Source organism: Mustela putorius, unplaced genomic scaffold (assembly GCF_011764305.1).
Source record: "Mustela putorius furo isolate JIRA1106 unplaced genomic scaffold, ASM1176430v1.1 tig00003867_pilon_pilon_pilon, whole genome shotgun sequence".
Classification (NCBI taxonomy): Eukaryota; Metazoa; Chordata; class Mammalia; order Carnivora; family Mustelidae; genus Mustela; species Mustela putorius.
The window spans coordinates 11,093,061-11,120,851 of NW_025422019.1; the positions used below are offsets into that span (position 1 = coordinate 11,093,061).

Here is a 27,791-nt window from a genome sequence, read left to right on the forward strand (position 1 = left end):
CAAATCACCCGAGTTTCTTGTTAAAACGTAAATTCTGATGTGAGTATGGGTACTTGACAGGTCCCTTCTTGGTTTTCAGGAATGTCTACCTAATCAGTATATAATTACTGATAACAAACTCCCATTAGGTCTCTTCCTGGTGCTGTGCCTTTAACCTCCACTTCTACGTCCATGAACTATCAGTGCCATGACCACAGTAAACAATACTAGAATGACTACCATTCCTTTAACAACATCATGCCAATTACAGCTGGTGTTACCTACCAGTCCTGTGTTTGCTCTCTTCTATGTTTTGTTAAGTGCTACAGACTCATTTGCTCATTTATGGTTTACCATAATTCTATGCAACTGGCAGTTTTATTTCCATGGAAGAGTTGAAAAAACTGACGTAGATAAGTCCAAGTCTTCCTCAACCAGCTGTTTCAGTGTTGTGAGCAGCCCCACAAGCAGCATTCCCCTTTCCATATAATGGAAAGTTATACGATGGCACTCTTTAATGCTTTTTCCCCTTTTATAGACATTACTTGTGTTTTAATTTCCTTTGTTCAGAAATACTAGGGACAAGAAAGGGAAGCAGTATAATTAGCTTTAAATAACATGAATCCGTGACTCTTGATAAATAGAAGTGTTCTTTGGTCCTGCCTTTTTCTGACCTGAGTTATAATCTCTTCCAAATTAGTTGGCACTGAGCCTGCAAGGATGCCCTTGTTTTAGTTTGATCTTCTGAAGTAGAGTACTTGAGATCTTAAATATCAATGGGCAGTTTGAGAAAGAGAGGACTGATCAAGGGAGAGGTATGTGACCTCAATTTCTTCAATCTCTTTGAAGTTGACTTTGTTTTCCTATAGGACTATAAAAAAATACCGAAACTAAAACAGAAACCTGCACTTCTGTCATAGCCAGATAATGTGTTTGAACTGCTTGACCTGTCTTGGTGAAAGGAGAGACCAACTGAATAATATGATCAGATCTATGGAAGAGGAATATTCAAACTGATAAGGCACAATAGGACAACACAAATAAGGTATGAGAACATCTTGCTGTGTGTTTATTTTACAAGAGGTTTGAAAAAAACAATGGAGTAGTACTGTTCATATTCTTTTAATTTGCTTATTGCCTTAAACATTCTTTTCTGGACACCTTTTATTGGTGACCATCCTTACTAAAAATTTGAGACAAATTTTTTTACACAGCAATACATGGTATGAATGTCATTGAATCTTGTTCTACATCAGTCTGTCAATACTTACTGTTTAATATGTAGGCTACCTAAAAAATTCAAATTATACATAATAAGAGGTATATACCATTATATATTAGTATTTGCAGACATCTGGGATTATTTCCTTAGAAGAATTTCCTACAAAAAAATAATTTTCTACAGATTGAATTTCTGATTAGATCTTAAAAGTCAACTGGATATTTTTTCCTGTTTTGTAGAAGATTATTTGCCCATAGAGTTAAGGGTCCATATCTGGGTTCTCTACTCTGTTCCACTGGTCTATGTGTCTGTTTTTATGCTAGTACCATGCTGTCTTGGTGATCACAGCTTTGTAGTAAAGCTTGAAATCAGGTAATGTGATGCCCCCAGTTTTATTTTTGTTTTTCAACATTTCCTTAGTGATTCGGGGTCTCTTCTGATTCCATACAAATGTTAGGATTATATGTTCCAGCTCTTTGAAAAATACCAGTGGAATTTTGATTGGAATGGCATTAAAAGTATAGATTGCTCTAGGCAGTATAGACATTTTGACCACGTTTATTCTTCCGATCCAAGAGCATGGAATGGTCTTCCATCTTTTTGTGTCTTCTTCAGTTTCTTTCATGAGTGTTCTGTAGTTCCTCGAGTATAGTTCCTTTACCTCTTTGGTTAAGTTTATTCCCAGGTATCTTATGGTTCTTGGTGCTAGAGTAAATGGAATAGATTCTGTCATTTCCCTTTCTGTATTTTCATTGTTAGTGTATAAGAAAGCCACTGATTTCTGTACATTGACTTTGTATCCTGCCACGTTGCTGTATGAGTTCTAGTATTGGGGGGTGGAGTCTTTTGGGTTTTTCATATAAAGAATCATGTCATCTGTGAAGAGAGAGAGTTTGACTTCTCATTGCCCATTTGGAAACCTTTTATGGCTCTTTGTTGTCTGATTTCTGTTGCTAGGACTTCTAATACTATGCTGAACAAGAGTGGTGAGAGTGGGCATCCTTGTCGTGTTCCTGTTCTCAATGGGAAGGCTGTGAGCTTTTTCCCATTGAGGATGATTTTTTTTTTCATTTTATATAATTTTTTATTTTTTATAAACATATATTTTTATCCCCAGGGGTACAGGTCTGTGAATCACCAGGTTTACACACTTCACAGCACTCACCAAAGGACATACCCTCCCCAATGTCCATAATCCCACCCCCTTCTCCCAAACCCCCTCCCCCCAGCAACCCTCAGTTTGTTTTGTGAGATTAAGAGTCACTTATGGTTTGTCTCCCTCCCAATCCCATTTTCTTTCATTTATTCTTCTCGTACCCACTTAAGCCCCCATGTTGCATCACCACTTCCTCATATCAGGGAGATCATATGATAGTTGTCTTTCTCCGCTTGACTTATTTCGCTAAGCATGATACGCTCTAGTTCCATCCATGTTGTCGCAAATGGCAAGATTTCATTTCTTTTGATGGCTGCATAGTATTCCATTGTGTATATATACCACGTCTTCTTGATCCATTCATCTGTTGATGGACATCTAGGTTCTTTCCATAGTCTGGCTATTGTGGACATTGCTGCTATAAACATTCGGGTACACGTGTCCCTTTGGATCACTATGTTTGTATCTTTAGGGTAAATACCCAATAGTGCAATTACTGGGTCATAGGGCAGTTCTATTTTCAACATTTTGAGGAACCTCCATGCTGTTTTCCAGAGAGGTTGCACCAGCTTGCATTCCCACCAACAGTGTAGGAGGGTTCCCCTTTCTCCGCATCCTCGCCAGCATCTGTCATTTCCTGACTTGTTGATTTTAGCCATTCTGACTGGTGTGAGGTGATATCGCATTGTGGTTTTGATTTGTATTTCCCTGATGCCGAGTAATGGATGCATTCCTAGAAACATATAAACTACCACAACTGAACCAGGAGGAAATAGAAAGCCTGAACAGACCCATAACCAATAAGGAGATTGAAACAGTCATTAAAAATCTCCAAACAAACAAAAGCCCAGGGCCAGATGGCTTCCCGGGCGAATTCTACCAAACATTTAAAGAAGAACTAATTCCTATTCTCCAAAAACTGTTCCAAAAAATAGAAATGGAAGAAAAACTTCCAAACTCATTTTATGAGGCCAGCATCACCTTGATCCCAAAACCAGACAAGGATCCCACCAAAAAAGAGAGCTATAGACCAATATCCTTGATGAACACAGATGCGAAAATACTCAACAAAATACTAGCCAATAGGATTCAACAGTACATTAAAAAGATTATTAACCATGACCAAGTGGGATTTATTCCAGGGCTGCAAGGTTGGTTCAACATCCGCAAATCAGTCAATGTGATACAACACATCAATAAAAGAAAGAACAAGAATCATATGATACTCTCAATAGATGCTGAAAAAGCATTTGACAAAGTACAGCATCCCTTCCTGATCAAAACTCTTCAAAGTGTAGGGATAGAGGGCACATACCTCAATATCATCAAAGCCATCGATGAAAAACCCACAGCAAATATCATTCTCAATGGAGAAAAACTGAAAGCTTTTCCACTAAGGTCAGGAACACGGCAGGGATGTCCATTATCACCACTGCTATTCAACATCGTACTAGAGGTCCTAGCCTCAGCAATCAGACAACAGAAGGAAATTAAAGGCATCCAAATCGGCAAAGAAGAAGTCAAATTATCACGCTTCGCAGATGATATGATACTATATGTGGAAAACCCAAAAGACTCCACTCCAAAACTGCTAGAACTTATACAGGAATTCAGTAAAGTGTCAGGATATAAAATCAATGCACAGAAATCAGTTGCATTTCTCTACACCAACAGCAAGACAGAAGAAAGGGAAATTAAGGAGTCAATCCCATTTACAATTGCACCCAAAACCATAAGATACCTAGGAATAAACCTAACCAAAGAGACACAGAATCTATACTCAGAAAACTATAAAGTACTCATGAAAGAAATTGAGGAAGACACAAAGAAATGGAAAAATGTTCCATGCTCCTGGATTGGAAGAATAAATATTGTGAAAATGTCTATGCTACCTAAAGCAATCTACACATTTAATGCAATTCCTATCAAAGTACCATCCATCTTTTTCAAAGAAATGGAACAAATAATTCTAAAATTTATATGGAACCAGAAAAGACCTCGAATAGCCAAAGGGATATTGAAAAAGAAAGCCAACGTTGGTGGCATCACAATTCCGGACTTCAAGCTCTATTACAAAGCTGTCATCATCAAGACAGCATGGTACTGGCACAAAAACAGACACATAGATCAATGGAACAGAATAGAGAGCCCAGAAATAGACCCTCAACTCTATGGTCAACTCATCTTCGACAAAGCAGGAAAGAATGTCCAGTGGAAAAAAGACAGCCTCTTCAATAAATGGTGCTGGGAAAATTGGACAGCCACATGTAGAAAAATGAAATTGGACCATTTCCTTACACCACACACAAAAATAGACTCAAAATTGATGAAGGACCTCAATGTGCGAAAGGAATCCATCAAAATCCTTGAGGAGAACACAGGCAGCAATCTCTTCGACCTCAGCCGCAGCAACATCTTCCTAGGAACAACGCCAAAGGCAAGGGAGGCAAGGGCAAAAATGAACTATTGGGATTTCATCAAGATGAAAAGCTTTTGCACAGCAAAGGAAACAGTTAACAAAATCAAAAGACAACTGACAGAATGGGAGAAGATATTTGCAAACGACATATCAGATAGAGGATGATATTTGCTGTGGGTCTTTCATAGATATATTTGATGAAGTTCAGGAATGTGCCCTCTATCCCTATACTTTGAAGCGTTTTAATCAGGAACAGATGCTGGATTTTGTCAAATGCTTTTTCTGCATCAATTGAGAGGACCATGTGGTTCTTCTCTCTTCTCTTATTGATTTGTTCTATCACATTGATTGATTTGTGAATGTTGAACCATCCTTGTAGCCCAGGGATGAATCCCACCTGGTCATGGTGGATAATCTTTTTAATGTGCTGCTGGGTCCTGTTTGCTAGGATCTTGTTGAGAATCTTAGCATCCAATTTCATCAGTGATATTGGTCTGAAATTCTCCTTTTTTGGTGGGGTCTTTGCCTGGTTTGGGGATCAGGGTAATGCTGGCTTCATAAAAGAGTCTGGAAGTTTTCCTTCTGCTTCAATTTTTTGAAGGAGAATAAGTGTTATTTCTTCTTTGAAAGTTTGGTAGAATTCTGCAGGGAATCCATCAGGTCCTGGGCTCTTGTTTTTTGGGAGGTTTTTGATCACTGCTTCAATCTCAATGAGAGACCAAATATCGGTCTATTCATGTTGTCAGTTTCTTTCTGGTTCAATTTTGGAAGTTTATAGTTTTCCAGGAATGTATCCATTTCATCTAGGTTGCTTAGCTTATTGGCTTATAACTGTTGATAATAACTTCTGATGACTGTTTAATGTCAATAATTTCATCAAAAGCCATGTAATCACCAAACCACAATGATGAAAATTAAGATACTTTCCTTGAAATTTAAAGAAAGTAATGCAAAAATATCTTTTTTTCCTGTGTTACTTGTGTGGGATTGGCACTAAATGTGGCGTTGGAACAGGGCATTGCTATATGTGAATTTCCTGGATAACAGAAACTGCATTTGCTAAATTCTGACATTTTCTAAAAACACTCACTGGGTTAGACTCATCAGTATAAACAATCAGTTTTTTTCACTTAGTCTAATTGTTCCAAGTATTCTGTATATAGTACATTGTATACACACACACACACATACACAATGCTTTAATAAATTGTAGGATAATGGTTAGTGTATGTGGCAAGAGGGGCATTAATACCTCTTGGATCTTTAGGTTTCCTATGATATTTTGCACTAGAATGATTTTATCAAATGATAACGTGGCTAATTAATGACAAATCTATTTTTAGACCCTCTCCACTCTGATGCTGCATTTTCTTAAAAACATTAGAGTTTTAGTCTCATAAACAAATCATCATCCTTTAAAATTAAATGACTTCAAGAGACAGGTAATATAAGTAATTTTGGTGAAATGCATGTGTGGAAAGTGTTCATTTTTTTCAAAAATTACTGATGAAGTTATTTGGAAGCATTGTTTTTTGTAAACAGATTTTTTTACCGAGTTTTAAAAATCTCAGTTTTATGCTGTAAAATGTAGCATGCTTTATTTTTTAAAATATTTATTTATTTATTTGAAAGAGAGGGAGCACACGTAAGCAGGGGATAGAGAGAGGGGAAGAGGACAGACCCCCTGCTGAATAGGGAGCCCAACTTGGGGCTTGATCCTAGGACCCCAGGTTCATGACCTGAGATTAAGGTAGATGCTTAACGACTGAGCCACCCAGGTGTCCCCCAAATGTAGCATATTTTAAAGAAAGTGAATCTTTAAAAAAAGGTTATTTGATAATTCCTTTGTGAAGAACTTATTATGTTTCTTTAAATCTATTCCAGCACCAACATACTCTGAAATAAAGAAGTTCCAGACATAGAGGATGCTGGCGTTTCACAGAGCTTTCCAAGTGGCAATTTTATACATCCTGTGCTCTGATTCTAGAGACTCACAGGGAGAATCATTACATTTTAATTATGGGTATTTTAAGACTGATGGGATTTAATAAATCATGAGACTTAAAAGATGGACAAGTTAATAAGGTAATGAACATTTGTTTGAAAAGCTTTTAAAGATTGCTTTGCAGGAATAAAAGTGAAGAGCCATCAGAAAGGTTGATCAAGAAACCCAAAGTTGATTAATTTATCCTACTATCATTTTGAGGTCAAATACTTAACATTTCATGGCAGACATTGTGTAAGTTATTAGACACTAGAGCCAGAAGCAGTCTTCCAAACTAGTTAGTTCCATTGTCCCATTTTAAAATGATGAAGCTGAGGCCCGAGGACTCCCTAAAGGACATTGACGAATTGTGATAGATCTAGAATTAGATTCTAGGTCCCCTGATTCTCAAACCAGAGCTCTCCCACAAGTGGGTTTTCTTGTGAGGCCCGTGGCCAGTAACGCACGTACCACGTGTCTACTTTCACTGAAGGGTATGTTGGATTGACTCTTCCTGATGACATTTGAGTGGATAAGCAGTATTAATGGCTTCTTCTCACTAAACCCAAGTGAAGGGATAGATTACATTACTTGTCCCCTTCTGTCTGTAATTCCCATTTTCTTTTTATCTGCCTGCAGGCCGATTTTTGGTAGCGGCATTTAATTTTCAGGCAGTCTGTGATTGGATCTATAGGTCTTTCCTTCTACTACCTTTTCTTTTTGTCAGCTGCTACACCTTCTCTTTATCTTCATGGTCATGAGATATTTCATCTGCTGAACCCTTTGCTCATTTGTAACCTATCACTTGATTTTATTATTTTCTCTCAGTCTCAGGCTCGTTTTGAGTAATGTGTTTTTCTCACTGTCTTTTCTCGTAGGGAAATAAAGAGGAAGAAATACAAGACAGAGGAAGAAAACATCCTTTTTGAAAAGAGTGAAAAGCCAATCTCAGTTCACCCAGTGCTGTGTCTTGTTTTTCTTCCCCTTCTTTATTTTTGGAACTCCTTTCAGGATAAGTAAAGAGTAATCTCCTGCATCCCAGATTATATCTGAATTCTCAGACATTTCCCAGTTACTCAGGAGTTCTCTGTGTTCCTATCAATTTCAAAAATACCATGCAAGAAATTAGTCAAAACAAATCAAGAAATGAAATTAAGAGGAAATTGTGCTAATTAATTTCCCCCCTTTTCTTGTCACTATCTTATTAAATGTGTGACTGCATTGTAAAACTTATTACATACCACATTAATTGCTATACTCATAATAGAGCTATTTTTTAAAGAAATCATTTGTAGACTGGCTGATTGTCTTGAAATTTTGTTGCTTGAGATATATTTGGAAGTAATTTCTGACCCACGCAGGAGAGTAGTCCCACTATTTTATGATGGCATCTTATTTTCTGACTCTCAGTCCCCATCTGATCTGAATGACCTTGTCATGAAGGTGAACTCTAGGACACCTCAGAATATTTACAAAAATCAAATATATGCCTACAGTGGCAAGCTAAGGTTTGTGATCAGTGATGCGCTATAATTCAATTTGTTGTAAATCACTGTTTATAAGCTCTAAAGACACACATTAACCTGAGCACACACCTTCACCATGGCAGACATCTGTGCAATTGTGTCTTCATGAAGTAAACGCCCACCGTGCCCACCATCAGCTTAAGTGGCTTCTGAGAATGACAGAGATGACAGTCTTTATGCATTCTTTATCCATTAATCTTTTAGATGAAATAATGTCATCTTATATATTTCTATCTCTAAGATTGTTTTTTGTAGGGATTCACAGAATTCCCAAAATAAACAGGATTTGTTCTGAATGTTTAAGGGGGCTGCCTCACAAAATACCTTATCTTCAGACTCAGTGTCAACATGAATCAGCGCTTTCAGAGTCTGTCTGTCCTTTTATCTCTCATCCCACCCCCCTGACCCCTTTATCTGTTTCTTCTGCACCTTGGGCTGTCTAGGTGCTTCCTTGTTAAGTCAATCTCTTAACACTACAGACATACTGTTCCAGATTTAACTTACTCTGTTCAGTTATTTACACCACACCGCTTAGCACAGTCCTCGGATCCTCTTTTTTTCTCACATCTCTTGTCCAGTCCATCAGTAGATTCTGTGGGTTCCACCTTCAGCTTCCTCCACTGTAATCACGGTGCTCCTTCATCCCTCTGCTACACCCCTTGTTCTTTCCTGATTTTCTTTATGCCCACCCATAGCATTTATTACCTGAATATATTTGCTTATATATTATCTGTTGAATAGTTATTGAAAGAATAAATAAATGAATAAATGGAAAGATATTAACAAAATACTTAAGAACATAGTCTTTGATGTAAAATATATGTAAGATCAAGTGACTGTATAATCATGGGAAAGAACTTTTTTTTTTTTAAAGATTTTACTTATTTGTTTATCAAAGAGAGAGTGAGAGAGCATCAGTATGGGGAGCAGCAGGGAGAGGGAGAAGCAGGCTCCCTTCTGAGCAGGGAGCCTGATGTGGGACTTGATCCCAGGACCCCAGGATTATGACCTGAACCAAAGGCAGACGCTTAGCCGACTGAGCCACCCAGGCATCCGAGGAAAGAACTCCTTTGCAAAAAAGGAACAATAATATTGATTTCATAGGCTGGTTATATGAATTAAGTCCTTTGTAGGGTAAACTGTTTATCAAAGTTCCTATAGGTAATGAACGCTTACATTGAGCTCCCCTATGGCTACTTCTCTTGCTGCCCCTTGAATCTGTATCTTTACTTTGATAATAACAGAGCAGAAAGTTCAGTGGCCACTGCCAGTGATGCTCCTTCCCTTCTCCCAGGATGTCAAATTGGGGAGCCATCTGCTCCTCTGGGCCCACAAGGTAGTATTGGTTATCACAAAACTGTTCAATAGATACTGAGGAGGGCACATGCTGTGATGAGCACTGGGTGTTATACTTATAACGAATCATTGATCACGGCATCGAGGACTACTTCTGTACATCCAGTGGCTATCCAGTGAACATAAAAAAAAAAAAAAGGCTGCTGAATTTTATCTTTGTGATGTACCTCTTATTTTACTAACTATTGAGGAAAATGAACAAAGATATAACTGCTGCCCCTGTTGGCTTTTTACTGTTGAAATCAAATCAGGAAATCAATAAAATTGAAAGAAAATATATCTTTAAAATCCCCTTGAAGCTGACATCTTCCAGAGAAAACTTGAGTTTCTGGATTGAGGATATTTACTATCATGGCCAGATGAGTAACTGCCTCTTCTAGTTTGCATTTTTATTTCCAATGGAAATAAATACCCATCTGCCAAATGGATATCCCAGCTCAAATACACTTTACTACACCAGAGGACTTCTTTGTCAAAATAGGTCACTTGGATCATTTGGGAGTGATTGCAACAAACGATATGGATAGATACAACTACCCCAGGCAGAGCCACCCCTGGCTAAGTAAGTGCTAGCTTTGGGCTGGGTTTTGTTCCAGATTTTGATAAAATGTTCCATCAATAGACCCTCAGAGCAACCCAGTGAGTGAGATGTTATTTGTTGTATTTTGTATACTCAACACAAGAGGCGTGGTAGGGTTAGTACAACTAGCAAGTGGCAGAGGCTGGATTTTACAGTGAACCTGCCTGGGCTCTTGCTATAATCACTCCAACAGTGACCTGAACCATTTGTAGTACATGTCTGATAGTAGATGAATTTAAAATGTATTGGTTGCAAGCAGAAGGTCAGTGAATCAGGATTAGTGCTCCTCTTAGCCAGGTGCCAGAACCTTCTTGATCCCATCTGCCAGTGGAATCTGACTTTGCTTTTGGATTAGTGTTACCTCCTCTAGATGATTTCTGTGGTGAAGAGATGAGTTCTTCAGAATCAGTGTCCTTTTTAAAAAAGTCCCGTGATAAAAATAATCTCAAAATCTTAGTGGGTTGCTGCAATAAACATCTATTTTATTCTCATGATGTGTATGTGGTTTGGCTGATTTAGGCAAGACTTGGTTGGGCTCGGTTAGACTCCACACTTCTGGGTGAGTTCCGGTTTATGCCTTCGCTACCCGGGCCATGTTCCTTCCATGGTGGATTTCAGAAATTCAAGAGAGGAGCAGAGTCTGGAATCCGCTTCAGTCTGGAATCAGCCCACTGTCACTCTGGCTAAAGCAAATCATCTTCAAAGGCATGGACCATATTCTCCACTGTCATGGGGACACTGCAAAGCCACTCAAGATCATGGATGTCTAATTCTACTGGATGGAGAGAGTGAAGAAGGAATAATAATGTGCCAACAGTTTCTGCAGTCCAGAGAGTGACTCCACAGCCCACACTCTGGTGGCATGGATTTATCTATCCAAAATGTTGGTGAGAACATTTATGCATGGCAATTTAGTGACGATGACATGTCTGTGTCAAAAACAAAGGGAACAATTTTTGGCATACTGAACGGTCAATGTTTAATGTTGTTTTTCATGCTGCAGTTCTATTTTTTTATATATATTATTGGCTTTTTCATGCCCCTTTGATTCATAGGAATCAATGGATTCTGATCACTTGTTTTTTCCTTAATAAAAATTTTTAAATAAGTATTTATTGAACTACTACTCTGTGTTGGCCTTGCCCATGAGTGATATAATTGATCTGGTTTTCATTTGCTTGCTTATTTAGTTTCTGTGCATAGTCAGATCTGGTCTCTGATGTCTCCTCTAACTTGTCATGGTTAGCTTCCTTTGACTGCAGCTGTGCCTGAGTGGCCTTGGATGGCTGGTGATTAATTTTTGATCTCTACTAAATCTGTGAATTTTGATTCTCCTGACTTGCTGGCTTTTGTAATTTTTCATTCTTTATCATTTAAAAACTCTTTCAGTTGCAAGACAAAGAAAACACAATGCCAACTGGCTAAAGCAAGGGGAGCTTACCTGAATATTCCAGGGGTAAGGACAGCTTATTGCAGAATTCAGTTCCCTCTCTTCCCCTTCCTGGCATTTATCTTGCGGACTCACCTCTAGGCTTTCATTCTTAAGGGCCTCGGCAGCTCTATACTAAATAATCTTAGTTAAGTTACTCTTCTCTAGAAGCTTCTGTGTAAGTTTCACTGCATAATGTTGTTTCTATTGGGAAACAAGTCCATCTCTGAACTAATGGTTATGGACTGGAAAACTACTCTCTCTTCAGCCTACGCAGCCTCCACTCCAGGGGGTGAGGGCTGACTTAGTTTCATCTGTATTCATGGACTAAAAGTAGGGGACTTGTGGTTAACAAAAATCACCCTGGGAGGCAGGGTGGCTCAGTTTATTAAGTGTCTGCCTTCAGCTCAAGTCGTCATCCTATAGTCCTGGGATTGAGCCCTACATTGGGTTTCCTACTCATGGGGGAGTCTGTTTCTTCTTCTCCCTCTGCTTGCCCCCCCCCAACTTGTGCTCTCTTTCTCTCCCAAATAAGTAAATAACATCTTCAAAAATATCAATATTTACCGTACTTTTTGTCTTTTCTCTATTGTTTTTAAAACATTTGGTTTTCTGTCTGTCTTTTCTCTATCGTTTTTGAGGCATTTGGTCTAAAACAGTGCTCACTGAAAGAAAAACTCAGCAAATTACAGTTTAGGTGTATCTGTACAGACTGAGGTTCTGGGTTCTGGTTGAGAACTTCCTCTCTCCTCTCCATCTACCCCAGTCTCCAGAGATCTAGCTCATGAGATGACTGACATTGGTTACATGCATTTATTCCACTGAGTGGAGCATTTAGATCTCATCTTTGGGACTCTAAAGATCCCAGTGTCAAATGAACAGTCTTTGATTTCTGCAAACACTTAAATGCATTAATTTAGACTGTTCCAACAACAAAGATGAGGTTGCAGAACACTTATTATTCCAGGTCCATTTTGCAGACAGTTCACATATCGAGGCTTTCAGTATCTTTTGGAAAATATTATCTTCCTTTTCCCTCCAATCCCTCTCACTCTAATAAACTATTAATATATTATGATCAACGTTTTAGTATCTATTGCTGATAATGATGATACTAATGTGTATAATATTTCACACCCCTGAGCATTATCTCACCTATTGTTTTATTTAAATCTTATAAAAATTCTGGGAGGCAAGTATTATTATCAGTTGAAGGCCATTTGAAACCTATAAAAAGTCACACAAGAACTGTGAGGTTTATGTTCTCAGATCTCACATTCAATACTCTTTCCCACTAGTGCTACCCAATAGTTTAAAAAAAAAAAATCGACTCAGCCAGGAGCCTTGAGAAGAAGAAATAGAGACTTATAGACACCTGGCAAAATAATGATAAGTGAAATCAACAAAATAAGTTTTGTCTTTGAAGTGGATTTTATTTGATCCAGTTCTATCTTCAGAGGAGAGATAATTAATAAAACTACCTATTCACAAAAGGCACAGATGTACTTACATTTCAGAAGTTTGAAGGGGTTATCTAGGGGTCTAAATCAATTATTTCACCTTCTCTGATTTTCAGATTCACCATCAATGTACTGTTAGAACAGACTGTATCTTAGAAATTTTACCATGTATTAGAGATCATGGGCTCTATAATTACTAATTTGTCTTGAAAAATAATAATGCTAGATAATATATTGTTACAACCATACATTATCTAGTCTTGTCTGACTAGACCAGAACAAATAAATTATTTTCAACACCACTTCTGTGGTTGTGAACAGAAATATTTTATTTGCTTTGTTCTTTACTAATCTATAGAATCAAGAAATGTAAATGGTATTGCACATGTAAGACTGTAGAATCTTCTTTATCCCAAGGATTATTTATTCTTCTTGGTAAATTGCTGTAAATAACCACTAATTCCTGACTTAATTATAGCACTATTCATTGGAAAATGACTTTGCATATCACTAAATTATACTACACTTACAACTAAATTGTTCTTGGTCTTCTTGTATAAATAAACCTACAGAGTACTTCCTCTAAAACATTGCTTTCTTCTTTTCCAAGCAGTACTGATAATTGGTGGTTCAGGGCCCTGAATATGGATATATGGTGGCAAATGTGAACAGAAGAGAGAGCATGTTTTCTTAGTTTCACTGAATAGAAAAGGACTAAGATGAAATAGAAAAAATATTTTTTGTGTGTTTATTGCTTTTGAAAAACAAATTCAAAGTGATACATGTCATTCCAGATATACTTAAGTCTCATCTAGGCCAGTAAGCCAGCAGTTGCTGCAGTATTGTAGGGTATCAGAGGATAGAAGGCTCTACCCACCACTTTTCTGTCCTACACACATAGTTGGGAAGGCAAGCTACGCAAGCTACACAAAAGAGAAACAGGGCTCTCAGTAGTAAAGTGTATAGTCAGGAACTTTTTTTTTTAACCATTTTTTTCTTTTTCTTTTTATTTCTTTTCTTTTCTTTTCTTTTCTTTCTTTCTTTCTTTCTTTTTTTTTGTTTTTTTTTTTGTTTTTTTGTTTTAACAGAGAGACACAGTGAGAGAGGGAACAAAAGCAGTGGGAGTGGAAGAAGGAGAAGCAGGCTTCCTGCAAAGCAGGGAGCCCAATGTGGGTTGACCCCAGAACCCTGGGATCATGAACTGAGCCAAAGGTAGACACATAATGATTGAGCCATCCAGGTGCCCTGATTTTGTTTATTTATTAGGGAGAGAGGGAGAGAGTGTGTGTGTGCACATGAGCAGGGGACAAGCAAAGGGAGAGCGAGAAGCAGACTCCCTGCTGGGTAGCTCAGGTCTTGATCTCAGGACCCCGAGATCATGACCAGAGTCAAAGGTGGGTGCTTAATTGACTGAACTACCCAGGCATACCTGCAATCAGGAATATTAATATCCTTTGCATATCTTTTTTTTTCTTTTTTAAAAAATTTAAATTCAACTAGCCAACATATAGTGCATGATTAGTTTCAGATGTAGTGTTCATTTGTTGCAAGTAACACCCAGTGCTCCTCATGTCACGTGCCTTCCTTAATGCCCATTTTATCTTTTTATTCTGTTGTGATCCAGATAACCCCTAACCCAAGTGCCATTGTGGGCCTCTTTGATTTCTGTTACCTGATAATTAAGGTCAATTAAAAGAATGCCTTTAACCTTAGAGAACTGGGGGACCTAAGAAAAAGGAACTTCCCCTTTCTGAACATATTTATATAGTCAGTAATGTCAAAAAGAACTTGATATGCAGATATAATTGAAAAGAAAAATGCATTGATAAGGACTGACAACAGAGCAGCATGGGGCCTGGTGAAGTTACCTTCGAGAGAGGGAAGCTGGCTTCTCTAGGTAGCCAGGGCCACCTCACTGATGTCAATGTTTGGGAACTGGATTTAGTTTATAAAAATTCAAAGTTTCAGGGCCAGGTTTGTCCCATTCATTTACTTTTCTGATTTGTTTGCTTGTTCGTTTTTAAAAAATTATTGGTCTTCAGCACTAGATGGTACCAATTCTTGGAAAGCCTTCATTCTTCCCTTAACTTTGTACTCAATAATTTGAAGGTATCATAGTAACTTCTCATTTGTCATTAAAATTTAGATTTGGAACTCAGAAAACCTAATTATTTCAAATATTCACTAGTTATATTTATTATGAAAAGAATAGCTGAATCAACAAACATTTCTTTCTTTCTAAAGAGAGGGTATCTTTCCTCCCTCTGTTCTTTATTTCATTACTCCCTCTTTTCTTGTCAAAAATGAGAAAGGAAAACTTAGCCTTATGTTGTGGCTTCAGGAATCCCAGGAAAGCTCCAATAACCTCCTTCTTGGCCCTAAATCCACTTCAGACTTCTGATGGCTTGACTTCAAAACTTCATCACACAAGACCTCCCATGTCTGAGGGATGGATCCCAAATCCAGACTAGACAAATCACTTCTCTGTTAGACTTCCAGTGGCTCCTGGTAGCCTACAGGACCGGTGTCAAATTCCCAGCATGGAAGAGAAGGGTCTTTTCATTCGGTCTCTGTGGATACTGAGGGAAATAAGCCAGAGTCTGTACCTCTGAATCTCATGGAGAAAGACAGACGGGCAAATGTGGAGTTTCAACATAAATTGAAGGTATACTGACAGAGGGAGGAGAAGCCCGCATAGAAACACATGGAAGAGGCATTTTATCTAACCCAGTGATTCTTAAATATTGATGCGTGTCAGAATCGCTCAGAGAACTGACTAGCCCCTTGGTGGGGCCATGTCCAGAATGCCCGATTCAGTAGGTTTGGGCTTGGACCCCAAAATTTGCTTTTCTAACAAGTAAGAGTCCGGCTACTGGTACAGAATCCACTGGCCTTAGGGGTCCTGAGGAAGGTTTTCTGGAGGTGATGCATGATCAATTCTAAAAGGATAAATGAAACACCAAAGGAAGGAATTTCAAGAAAGGGAAGAGCAGGCACAGAGACATAGTAGAATGCCTAGGGAATGACTGTGTTTCTGGAGAATGCAACAGGCAAGAGAAGAGGCCGGGGCTTCCAGATTTAAGAGAAAGAAGGCATATCAATAAACCATGGAGCATTTCCACCTCCCCCCCCACTTGCCCAGGCCCAGCATTCAGTCCTGGAGTGGTTACTGTAACATTTCAATCTGAACAATCTGAAAAAGAATCACACAATTGCCAAAAATTGTGGGGGATTCTTCCATCCTGGGCCACATTCAGAGATGGGCCTTATTTAATTGTGTCTCTGAAAGGTGAGGGTTGTAAGAATATTTTAAGCAGGCTGGAAAAAGACACACAATGATTACAGCCTACATGAAAATGATGTAGAAACCCAGCAATATTCTGTATGGTACCTATCAGAACAGGTTAAAAATGTTTGTTGGGTAGAATTCAAGAAATATGCTTTATTGAATGCCAACAGGAGCCTCAAGCATACATCTGTGACTATTGTTAGCCATTTCCAGTTATATTGGCCAAGACATGGAAGTTCAAGTATAATAAAATAAAATCCAGTCTAGAAAATCCTTTACATTTTTTTGGTTTTAATTTGTGTAACTAATTTCTACTTATTAATAAAGTTGGAGTCTCCATTTATATAAAGAGAGAAATCCTCGTGCTAGCAGTGGAATAATCGTTTTTGTTCCATACACTTTGAGCCTTTATTTGCATTAATGTTATTGGTAATAAAATACATCATACCAAAAAAAGCATATACGGAGAACAGGCATAATTTAAAAGCTATTAATAATATGAATCTTATTTTGTACATTAGAACATTACCAGTGTCTCTGAGGCATCCAGATTACCGTTCCCCAATCTCATGCCCCACCATCCACCCAGAGGTAACTGACCACTAGCCTTACTTTTGTTTTAATAATTTCCTTCATTTCATTATAGTCTTGCCACTTATGTACTTATAAACTATCCCATTTTTTAGTTCTGCCCCTTTTCTGAAATGTGCATAAATGAAACATCACCGTGTACGTGTCTAGCTCCCTTGCAAGTTTTACTTAGCATGATGTTGCTGAGAATTGGGTCTGTAGACATAGATAGCTCTAGGCCATTCATTTCCACTACTGTACAATTTTCCCTTATAAAAACAGTCACAGCTTACTTGTCCATAAGTGATTTCCATTCATGGGTGTGTTTCATTACAATCAATGCTCTTAATGTGCCCTGCTAAGTTATAAATCATGTGTATGTTTAGCTGTATTAGGTAATATTAAATTACTTTTGAAATAATTTGTTACAAATTTTTCATTGTTTCTAGAAGTGGATGAGAGTTCTCTGTCTTTTGGGAGACTTTTTATTTATTTTTTGTCAAATTGGAAGAGTGTTAAATCATTGTTTTTTAATCAGCATTTCTCTGATAATTTACATCTTTATTTATGTGTTCTCTAAAAATCCTTGTTCACATCCTGTGTCCGTTTTTACTTAGGTTGATTGTATATGGATGCATAGAGTTTTTAAAAAGCCTAGAAAACAGTTATGTTTTCCAAATATTTCCTTATAGTTGTGGCATCTATCTGTCTATCTACCTATATATGTATCTTCTGATAAACAGAATTTCTAATATTTCATATGGTTGATGATATCAAACTCTTCTTTATAATTTGTACTTAAAAAAATTTTTTTTTGAAAGAGAGAGAGGTGGGGGAGGGTCAGAGGAAGAGGGAGAAAGAGACTCTTAAGCAGTCTCCAGGCCCAGCAAGGAGCTGATCTGGGGCCCAATCTCACAACCCTAAGATCATGATCTGAGCTGAAATCGAGAGTCAGACCCTTTTCTGGCTGAGCCAGATTATAGGCTGAGCCCCTATAATTTGTGCTTTTTAAGAAATCTTAGATTTCTTCCTAAAGGTTTTTAAACTTCATGTTTTTCTTTTTACTTTTAAATCTTTATTACATTTGGAGTGTGTGTGTGTGTGTGTGTGTGTGCGTGCACGCGTGTGCATGCACGGGTGGGTGCAGTGTGATGTGTGATATAAAATAATCATTAACATATTTTTAATATTTGTAGTCAATTGTTTCTGTGCTATACACAGTGATCTGCAATTTCGGTTCTAGTTACACATAGATGATTTTTTGTTTCTAGAGTTTTTTGGTTTCATTGATCAGTCTATCTATATGCCACCACCACATTTTACCATTACTATACTTTTAAAGTGAAGTGATACTATTCAAGACAATTCCCCATGCCAGGTTCTTTTATCCCAGAAACACATCAGCTATTTTAAACCCTTTTATCTTCTATATACAGTTTGGACTTTGGCTTTTCAAATTCCATTAAAACCAGGTTGAAATTTCTTTGAGAAATTCTTTGAGTCCAGATAAATGGGGAAAAATCAGCATTTTGCAATACCGATTTTCCACAACTAGGAACATAATATATATTTATATATTTTTTTAATTTAGATTCTTTAGATACCTTTAAATTGGGTTTTATAACTTTTATATATGGGTATTATTTTTCACATTTATTTTTAGGTTTTTATTTTGTTGTAACAATATCTGGAACATTTTTTCAATTCAATTTTGAGGTAATTATTGTTGGTCTATACAAATGCAATGAATGCAATACATGTTTCTTTTTATTTGAGAGAGAGAGAGAGAGAGAGAGAGAGAGCATATACCCATGGAGGAGAGGCAGAGGGAGAAGAAGAGAGAGAATCTTAAGCAGGCTCCATGCCCAACACAGAACCCAAGGCAGGGATCGATATCACAACCCTGAGATCATGAGCTTAAATCAAGAGTTGGATGCTTAGCTGCCTGAGCCACCCTGGTGCCCCTGCAATAAACTTTTCTATATTCATCTTATATCTGGAAAATCTTTTAAACTATTCTTATTTATTTTTCTTATTTGTTGATGAAATTGGTTGAATTTACAATATAGAGAATCAATCTGTGATTAAAAACAATACTGTTCCTTCCTTTTTAATTTCTATACCTCCTTGTTTCTTTTTCTTATGTTATTACACTGATTATGACCTCTAACATTTACATACAGTAGGATACTATTTTTTATCAAATGTATCAGTCAGGATAACCTTGGCTGTTTAAACAAATAACTTCAAAAGTTAATCAGTTTAAACATTAGACTGTATTTGTTGCTCTGTTCACAGACAGTTCTGTTACCCGGTGGTGGTGGGCACTTTGCTACATTCAGTAACTTCCATCATGTGGGTCTTAACCCTCAGAGTCCAGTCAACTTAGTAGGCAGATAAAGAAAGTTCACAAATTACAAGTGAGAGTTTATGGGCCAAGTCTGGAAATTGTGCACATCTCTTCCTCTCCCAATCTAATGGCTAGAAATCTATCACGTGATCACATCCAGTCATAAGGGAGGTTATAGGGGTAAATCTTCTGTGCAGAGCTAAGAGGAGACCAAGGATGCTGAAAGGTCCTGATAATACCTGTCGTGACATTTTGAGAAATTTACTTTATATTCCTTGTTTGCTTCTTGCATCTATTTAGGTGATCATGTGGTTTTCTTTTTAATATGCTAATTTGAAAAATTACACTAATGCACTTTCTAATATGAAAAGCAATTTTATATCCAGGGAATAATCTTAGATTATTGTATTTAAAAAATTAACAATCTGAGGGGTTTGAAGTGGCAGGGGGGGTGGGAGGTTGGGGTACCAGGTGGTGGGTATTATAGAGGGCACAGATTGCATGGAGCACTGGGTGTGGTGAAAAAATAATGAATACTGTTTTTCTGAAAATAAATAAATTGGAAAAAAAACAGATGAATGGATAAAGAAGATGTGGTTCATATATACAATAGAATATTACTCAGCCATCAGAAAGGATGAATGCCTACCATTTGCATCAACATGGGTGGAACTGGAGATGATTATGCTGGGTGAAATCAGCCAAGCAGAGAAAGACAATTATCATATGGTTTCACTTGTATGTGGAACATAAGGAATAGCATGGAGAATCATATGGGCAGTGAGGGAGCTCTGAATGGGAAGAAATCAGAGAGGGAAACAAACCATGAGAGACTCTGGACTCTGGGAATCAAATGGGGGTTACAGAAGGGAGAGGGTTGGGGAGAAGGGGTAACCAGGTGACGGATATTAAGGAGGGCACATGTTGTGATGAGCACTGGGTGTTATGCACAACTAATGAATCATTGAACACTGCATCAAAAATGAATGAGGTACTATATGTTGGCTAATTGATCATAATAAAAACACACAAATAAAATAAAAAAAATTAAATACAATTTAATTCTGATTTATTGTATTTAAAAAAATTTTTTTAATGCATCTCTCCTTTTTATTTGTTATTTTTGTTCGTGAAAGTATAGTTGACACACAATGTTACATGCTTTGTTTGGAATTTTTGTGTCTACATTTGGGAGTGAGCTTTGCCAATAGTATTCCTTTCTCATTAACATCTTTGTTTGATTTTGTTACTGAGGTTGAATTAGACTTACATAATTATCTGAGGATGTTTTCATCTTTCACTGTTTTTCCAATGGAGCTTATCCACTTATTGAATCATTTGTTCTTTGATTACAAGGCAGAATTCAGGAGATATTTGAATGTGTGCTAGAACTAACAAAGAAACTTCTCTGTGACTATTTTTCATGGTCACAGCTGGTAATTCATAGTTTTCCAAGAATTAATTCATTTATCTAAATCTTTACATATGCAGAGAAAATATTGCTTATAATAAATTCTTATATATATATTTAACGTCTGCTGTGTCTGTACTCATAGCTTTCTTTCATTTCTAATCTTTTGAGAATGCTTTTCTTTCTTTTTCTCTATATCATTTGTCTTACTTGTTTTCATAATTTTTTTTAAAGATTTTATTTATTTATTTGACAGAGAGAAATCACAAGTAGATGGAGAGGCAGGCAGAGAGAGAGAGAGGGAAGCAGGCTCCCTGCTGAGCAGAGAGCCCGATGCGGGACTCAATCCCAGGACCCTGAGATCATGACCTGAGCTGAAGGCAGCGGCTTAACCCACTGAGCCACCCAGGTGCCCTGTTTTCATAATTCTTGCCAGAATTTTATTGTATTGGTTTTTAAAAGAATCAAATTTTATACTATTTTCTTCCTTTTGCTATTTTTGGGTTTATTCTTCAGTTTGTTCTTGCTTTGTAATTTGAATTCTTTGGCTATTATTTTCATTGTGTCTTCTTTTCTAACAGAGAAATCTTTGCCAAACATGGGTTTATGAAAATATCATTTTATGTTATCTTTTTTTAAAATTAATTAATTAATTTTCAGAAAAACAGTATTCATTATTTTTTCACCACACCCAGTGCTCCATGCAATCCGTGCCCTCTATAATACCCACCACCTGGTTCCCCAACCTCCTACCCCCCTGCCACTTCAAACCTCTCAGATTGTTTTTCAGAGTCCATAGTCTCTCATGGTTCACCTCCCCTTCCAATTTATCCCAACTCTCTTCTCCTCTCTAACACCCCTTGTCCTCCATGATATTTGTTATGCTCCACAAATAAGTGAAACCATATGATAATTGACTCTCTCTGCTTGACTTATTTCACTCAGCATAATCTCTTCCAGTCCCATCCATGTTGCTACAAAAGTTGGGTATTCGTCTTTCTGATGGAGGCATAATACTCCATAGTGTATATGGACCACATTTTCCTTATCCATTCGTCCGTTGAAGGGCATCTTGGTTCTTTCCACAGTTTGGCGACCGTGGCCATTGCTGCTATAAACATTGGGGTACAGATGGCCCTTCTTTTCACTACATCTGTATCTTTGGGGTAGATACCCAGGAGTGCAATGGCAGGGTCATAGGGAAGTTCTATTTTTAATTTCTTGAGGGATCTCCACACTGTTCTCCAAAGAGGCTGCACCAACTTGCATTCCTACCAACAGTGGAAGAGGGTTCCCCTTTCTCCACATCCCCTCCAACACATGCTGTTTCCTGTTTTGTTAATTTTGGCCATTCTAACTGGTGTAAGGTGATATCTCAATGTAGTTTTAATTTGAATCTCGCTGAGGGCTAGTGATGATGAACATTTTTTCATGTGTCTGATAGCCATTTGTATGTCTTGATTGGAGAAGTGTCTGTTCATATCTTCTTCCCGTTTTTTGATATGTTTGCCTATTTCGTGTGTGTTGAGTTTGAGGAGTTCATTATAGATCCTGGATATCAACCTTTTGTCTGTACTGTCATTTGCAAATATCTTCTCCCATTCCGTGGGTTGCCTCTTTGTTTTTTTGACTGTTTCCTTTGCTGTGCAGAAGCTTTTGATTTTGATGAACTCCCAAAAGTTTATTTTCGCTTTTGTTTCCTTATGTTATCTTTTGAAAGTTTTGTCGCTTTACCTTTCACATGTAATTCTACAATCCAGCAGGAATGTATTTTTGTTTATGATATGTGAACTAGGATTTAAGATTCATTCTTTTTCATACAAATATGCAGTTAAACTAAAATCCTATTTATGTTTAAGCCTGTCTTTACATTTGTTCAGTGCCATTTTCTAATCCACCAAGTATACATGCATGTTTGGGTCTCCCCCTGAACTCTTTATTCCATTCCATTTCTGTTTGCATTTCTTTGCACCAAACCATGTCATTTTAATTGCTGTACATTTGTAATAGAACTTTCTATCTAATAGCGTAAGTTCTCCCATTCAATTTCCCCCCAAGATTCTTTGTGCTCTAATGATCTCTTGTATTTCCATAAAAATTGTTAAAAGCAGCCTATCGAATTTTCACAAAAACACTCAACAGAATTTTTAAAAATCCTGCATAATTACATATAGTAAAATCCACAGATCTCATATACGTGTCAATGAGTTTTAACAAATTTATTCACTGCGGTTATTATTATAACGGATGCCCCAAATCTCCTTTCATCCTGGAAACTTCCCTCATGGCCATTTCTACTTCTGCTGCCTGAAGGCTGCTGTCTCAGTTATAGGGTCATTATTGAATCTCTCCAGAAATGTCAGTTTTCTGTATTTTAAGATAGAAAGGAGACAGATTGCTTGTGTTCTTTGGTATATTCAGGATTTGATTTTCAATAGCTCTCATACTCCCCATTTGCTGGAGGCATTTAGAGGATTTATGACTTACTGGGAGAATGGCTGGGAAAGCATTTTGTTCTTAGACCATACCTTTCTTACCAAAACTCAAAGGGCTGCTTCCCCATAGTACCTTCTGTCTTCAAAGCTCCCTTTCCCACCTGGGGCTGGATCCGATGCCTTTCCTTCAAGGAAAGTCTTTATGTAGAATGCTAGTGGGCCCTAAATAACTTGTGTCTAAAATCCCTGCCATTTCCACCCTCATTGTCCTGCTCCTTCTAGACTGTCAGTAAAACCCATGGGCATCTTCTTGTTTTTATTATATTTTTTTATCTTTGTTGGAAGCTACTTTAATTTTTCTTTTCTGAAAGATCTCCAGATGTAGGGAGATGAATGTATCTCAACTTTTAGAGTAATTGTTTGGGTTTTCAGTAGAGCAGAAATAGATCTATAGATCCACTTATATTTCTCTGTTTATGGTCTTATAAAATTGTGTTTTATTGAGCAGTATGACATATAAGTACCTAAGATCTTGTCGATTTCATTTTATATAATTTTTTTTAGTTTTCTTTCAACTTTATTAAAGGCTTGGAGGATATGATATTTTTAAAGGAAAGCTCAAAGATGTATAAATTGAACAAGAGATCAATGATGTGGACTCTAACCTTCACCTCCAGAATGTCTCTCTGCCTGACACACAAGTGAACATTTCAGCACATGTGCTGGGATCACCCACGACTTTTCCCAAAATGCACCTACTTTTCCTCACAACAAATAACTTATGCAGAATATTCTAGTACAGAAAAGGGGGTTTATTATCCTGGAGGTAGAAACCAACTGTTCTGTAATATTGAAGACAGAAAAAGTAATGGAATTAAAACAATCCGGAATGAGAACAAATGAAAAGAAACAGATGTGGCATTTAAATTCTTGAATAGGCTACAACATGTGGAAGTGGGATTCTTTCAATATTTTGATCAAGTTCAAGAAATGTGTAAATCCCAGGGATTGGAAAAGGTTGGCATTAATTTGAAACCAGAGGATCTCAATTGCTGAGAACAAGAGACTCTGATACAGTGTGGATAGCACGATTCTGGAATCTGCATGTTAACAAAATTAAAAAGTCAGTCTGATAGAGGTAATCATGAGCCACATCTTGATAATTTGACCTTCTGATATCTGTGTGTGTATATGTATGTGAGGTGTACCTGTATTCAGATGCTAAAGAAGCTAAATAGAGGTTTCCTTCCTTTAGAGATTATAAGCAACACACACACACACACACACACGTAGGAAGTTCACCTCCCAACCCAGAATATATAATTTTCCAGGCTGGTCTTCCTAATGCCCCATTTAGGTATCTCTGATAACTGCCAATTGCAGAAGATGAGAGAAGAAGCAATTCCTCATCCTATAAGCCATTCAGATGGTCTATCTTGTTCTGCTAATGTACTCTTGATATTGGGGCAAAGAAAAATCAGATCCATAATGTATATAAAACCTTATGAAAGATATCACTAATGAGTTTAAACCATAACAGCTGCAGACTTCTTTTACCTCCATCTCAAATATATTTCAAGTGTGGAAGCTGAAAGGGAGAATATACTGCATGTAACAACAATTTTTGGTAGTTTGTAGATATCCTTTTTTGCTTTTTCTTTATCTTGTAGTCATCACTCACAAAATGATCTATCTTAAAGGTGTCTTTGGCTTTAAGCATCAAGCAACTTGTGGAAGAAATTATAAACTTTATTTATGCCACTGTTTAATATGCTATTCTGGAGTGTCGCTTTCCTTTAATATATCAAAATGAGAATCACATCTGTTAATGCAGATGGCTAAAGATAGAACAGAACCGAAAGCAGAACTCATGCATTCTCCTGCACTCACCCAGTTATGCCCCTTGGTGTAAAAACAAGACAACTTACTTGAGTAATGCACTGATGCAAAGATATGCATAAGTTCTGAATGGTCATATTCATAGAAGTTAATGAAATTCAGTCTCCCATTTTAATACGGGAAAGACAGGGAGAAAGAGAAGTTAGTAACAATCTGAACGAACACAGTCTCTCCTTTGGTCACTAATGTGTGTTCCCACCACTTGATAACACATCTAAAAATGAGGGAGCCCAGGAGACTCAGAAAGTGATAATGACCATGTGATCTAAACTATGTTAAAACCTCCAGCTTCAAGGGAAACACTAACAGACAGATAAAATGGAAAATAAATGTAACATGTTTAGTCCACCCAAAACTCTCCTCTGCTTTGTAGAGATCTTCAAGATTCAGAGGGACGAACATTTTAAAAGCTCAAAGCAAAGCATCTGAAACTTACTCATCACCCACTCAACCCACAGTGAATGTAAAATCAGAAAGCTACAGGAGTTAGGGAGGACTGAGCAAAATATATCCAGTTAGTTATAAAGTTTTGGCTGTAAAATGAGGTTTTTAGAGGAACTGAAAATGTAAATGCGATTGAACAAGAGTGAACATATGATACATACAGTATGCTTGTCTATGGGGAACCAAGAGCAAATTGACTAAAATGAACACATGCTTGTTAAGTAGAAGTATGGTTGTCCATCATGGAGAAAAACGCTCCTGGGGTGTTTCTATTTATATTTTTGGTGGAATGAGCTGTAACTGTGTTAGCATTTATCTTCACATTTTGAGATTATTGGCTGAACAACAGAGAGAAGCCTTGCAAGTTGGGGCTTCCAAACACCGAGAAGCTTATATCATATTCAACTGAAGCTTCTTTGTAAAAATATGTACCACAACCTCCCTTCTCCTGCTCCACTGTTTCTGGTCCTATCAGAGTCAGGGAAAGAGATGGAAATAAAACTAAAGTCACATGAAATCAACCTTGGAAGTTGATATCATACAGAATAATTCTGCTCCTGAAGGTAAGTAAATGAATAGAATTATTCCTATAACAGTTATTAGTATTCAAGCGAATTATTTCCTGTATGTTTTAATCATAAAGTACTGTAAACAACTGAACTCCAATTGTGTTAAGGACTATAGGGATTAAAAAATTAAGATACATTTTGTGACTTCATAGATCTTCAAATATAGTGAGAAAAATGCAAGTGTGAATTTTAAAGCATAACATACTTTAAGGTGGGTGTGAAGAGCATTATAATGGAAATAGTTACGAAGTGCCAATGATGAAAAAATACTTAGGAACCGAGGTTTAGGGTAGGTTTCATGAAAGGGTAAAGTAACGTTTTCAAAAGGCTATAAATAATATTGGTGTTTGAACTGAAGAACAGAAAATATTTTTGGAAGAGAGAATAAAAAAAACAAAAACAAAAACAGTGAATATGTTGGTTTTAGGGAGAAAGGCCATGGGTTGAGGTGACCAGCATCTTGGAAGAGCACAAGCAGCAGAAATATGGGCCGGAGATATGGAAATAGAGGTTGATATCAGTCTGTGAAATGGCTGAAGTACCATGTTAGTGATCCTTGATTTGCAGATGGTGTGAGCAGCTCTGTGTTTTAGAGACAGAGTGATGTGCACTTTATAGGGAGGGGTTAGAATCTGGGAACAGAGTGAGGAAGGGTAGAAGTGTTTAGAAGGAGATTCTCTAAAGGACGTTAGTAGGAAAATGTGGTGATAATGTAAATATGAAAACATTATGGAGAAGAAATAAGAAGGTCTCAGTTGCCAAGTAGTTGTACCATAATGAGAAAATATGTCATTTCCTAGAAGTCCAGAAATCCAGGGGAAGACATGCTGGCCTGGTGGGGCTACTCACCGAGAAGAAGCAGGACAGGTGCCTGTGGGGAGTGGAAGCTGAATGTGTGGGGGAGGCTGCCGCTCTCAGCATGTGGGTCAACCCTGGTTGGAAGAGATAGTGCCCAGAGGCTATGGAAGCTGACAGATGCTGGATATGATCTCTCCTATGTGGCACTCCCAAATCCTCAGGAAACTTACTATATTCACAAGATTGTTAACTTGAACATTTGGGGTGGGTGGAATTGGATAAATAAAACATATTGAGCACCTCACTCATTGTAAAAACTCCATCCAAATTAGTCTTTCTTTTTTTAATGGCTTCCTCTCACTCTCATGACTGAGGAGCCCAAAAGAGAATGAGCCAGTGCAAGATAAAACGAAGATGACCCGTGCCAAAGAAGCAGCAGAGTTGGGAAGACCTGAAGAAATAGAACAAAGAGTTTGGAGATGTTTGGCAACATGAGCTGGTGGAAAAGAGCTCAGGTGATGTTCACTTCAGTTTGTTACAGATAGGAAGGTCCTATTGGATTCTTGAGATATTGAGATGTGAAGAGTAAGGAGCGAAAAGGCTGTGAGGATAACTCATGTTTTAAAATTAAATTCCTGGGGAAAAGGTGATCCTCTTTTAACAAATGAGGAAAAATTAGATAAAGATGTTGGGGAAAGATAGGATATCTGTGAAGCTCGAAGTGCTGGCGAGACATTAAAGGATGTCCAGGAATAGCAATCTGGAACTCCAGTGAGGAGCTCGGGGAACCGTGTGTACTTACACATCATTAGCACGGAAGTGCTCAATACCAGAGGGGATGGGGGGACAGATGGTGGGGACAGAATGTTGGAATTCAACCAATAACTATTTGCTGAACATGATACACGTCTGAGA

General features: G+C 37.5%; 1 long non-coding RNA gene across 2 annotated transcripts in view; it reads left to right on the forward strand.

Moving 5' to 3' along the window:
• Window positions 1–6,851, forward strand: part of LOC101683288 — a 35,972-nt gene extending 29,121 nt beyond the window's left edge. For both annotated transcript variants that reach the window (XR_006602435.1, XR_199983.3), the window contains 2 exons: window positions 849–1,024; window positions 6,661–6,851. This is a non-coding gene — a long non-coding RNA (uncharacterized LOC101683288). The remainder of the gene's footprint in view (window positions 1–848; window positions 1,025–6,660) is intronic.
• Window positions 6,852–27,791: the final 20,940 nt, after the last annotated feature.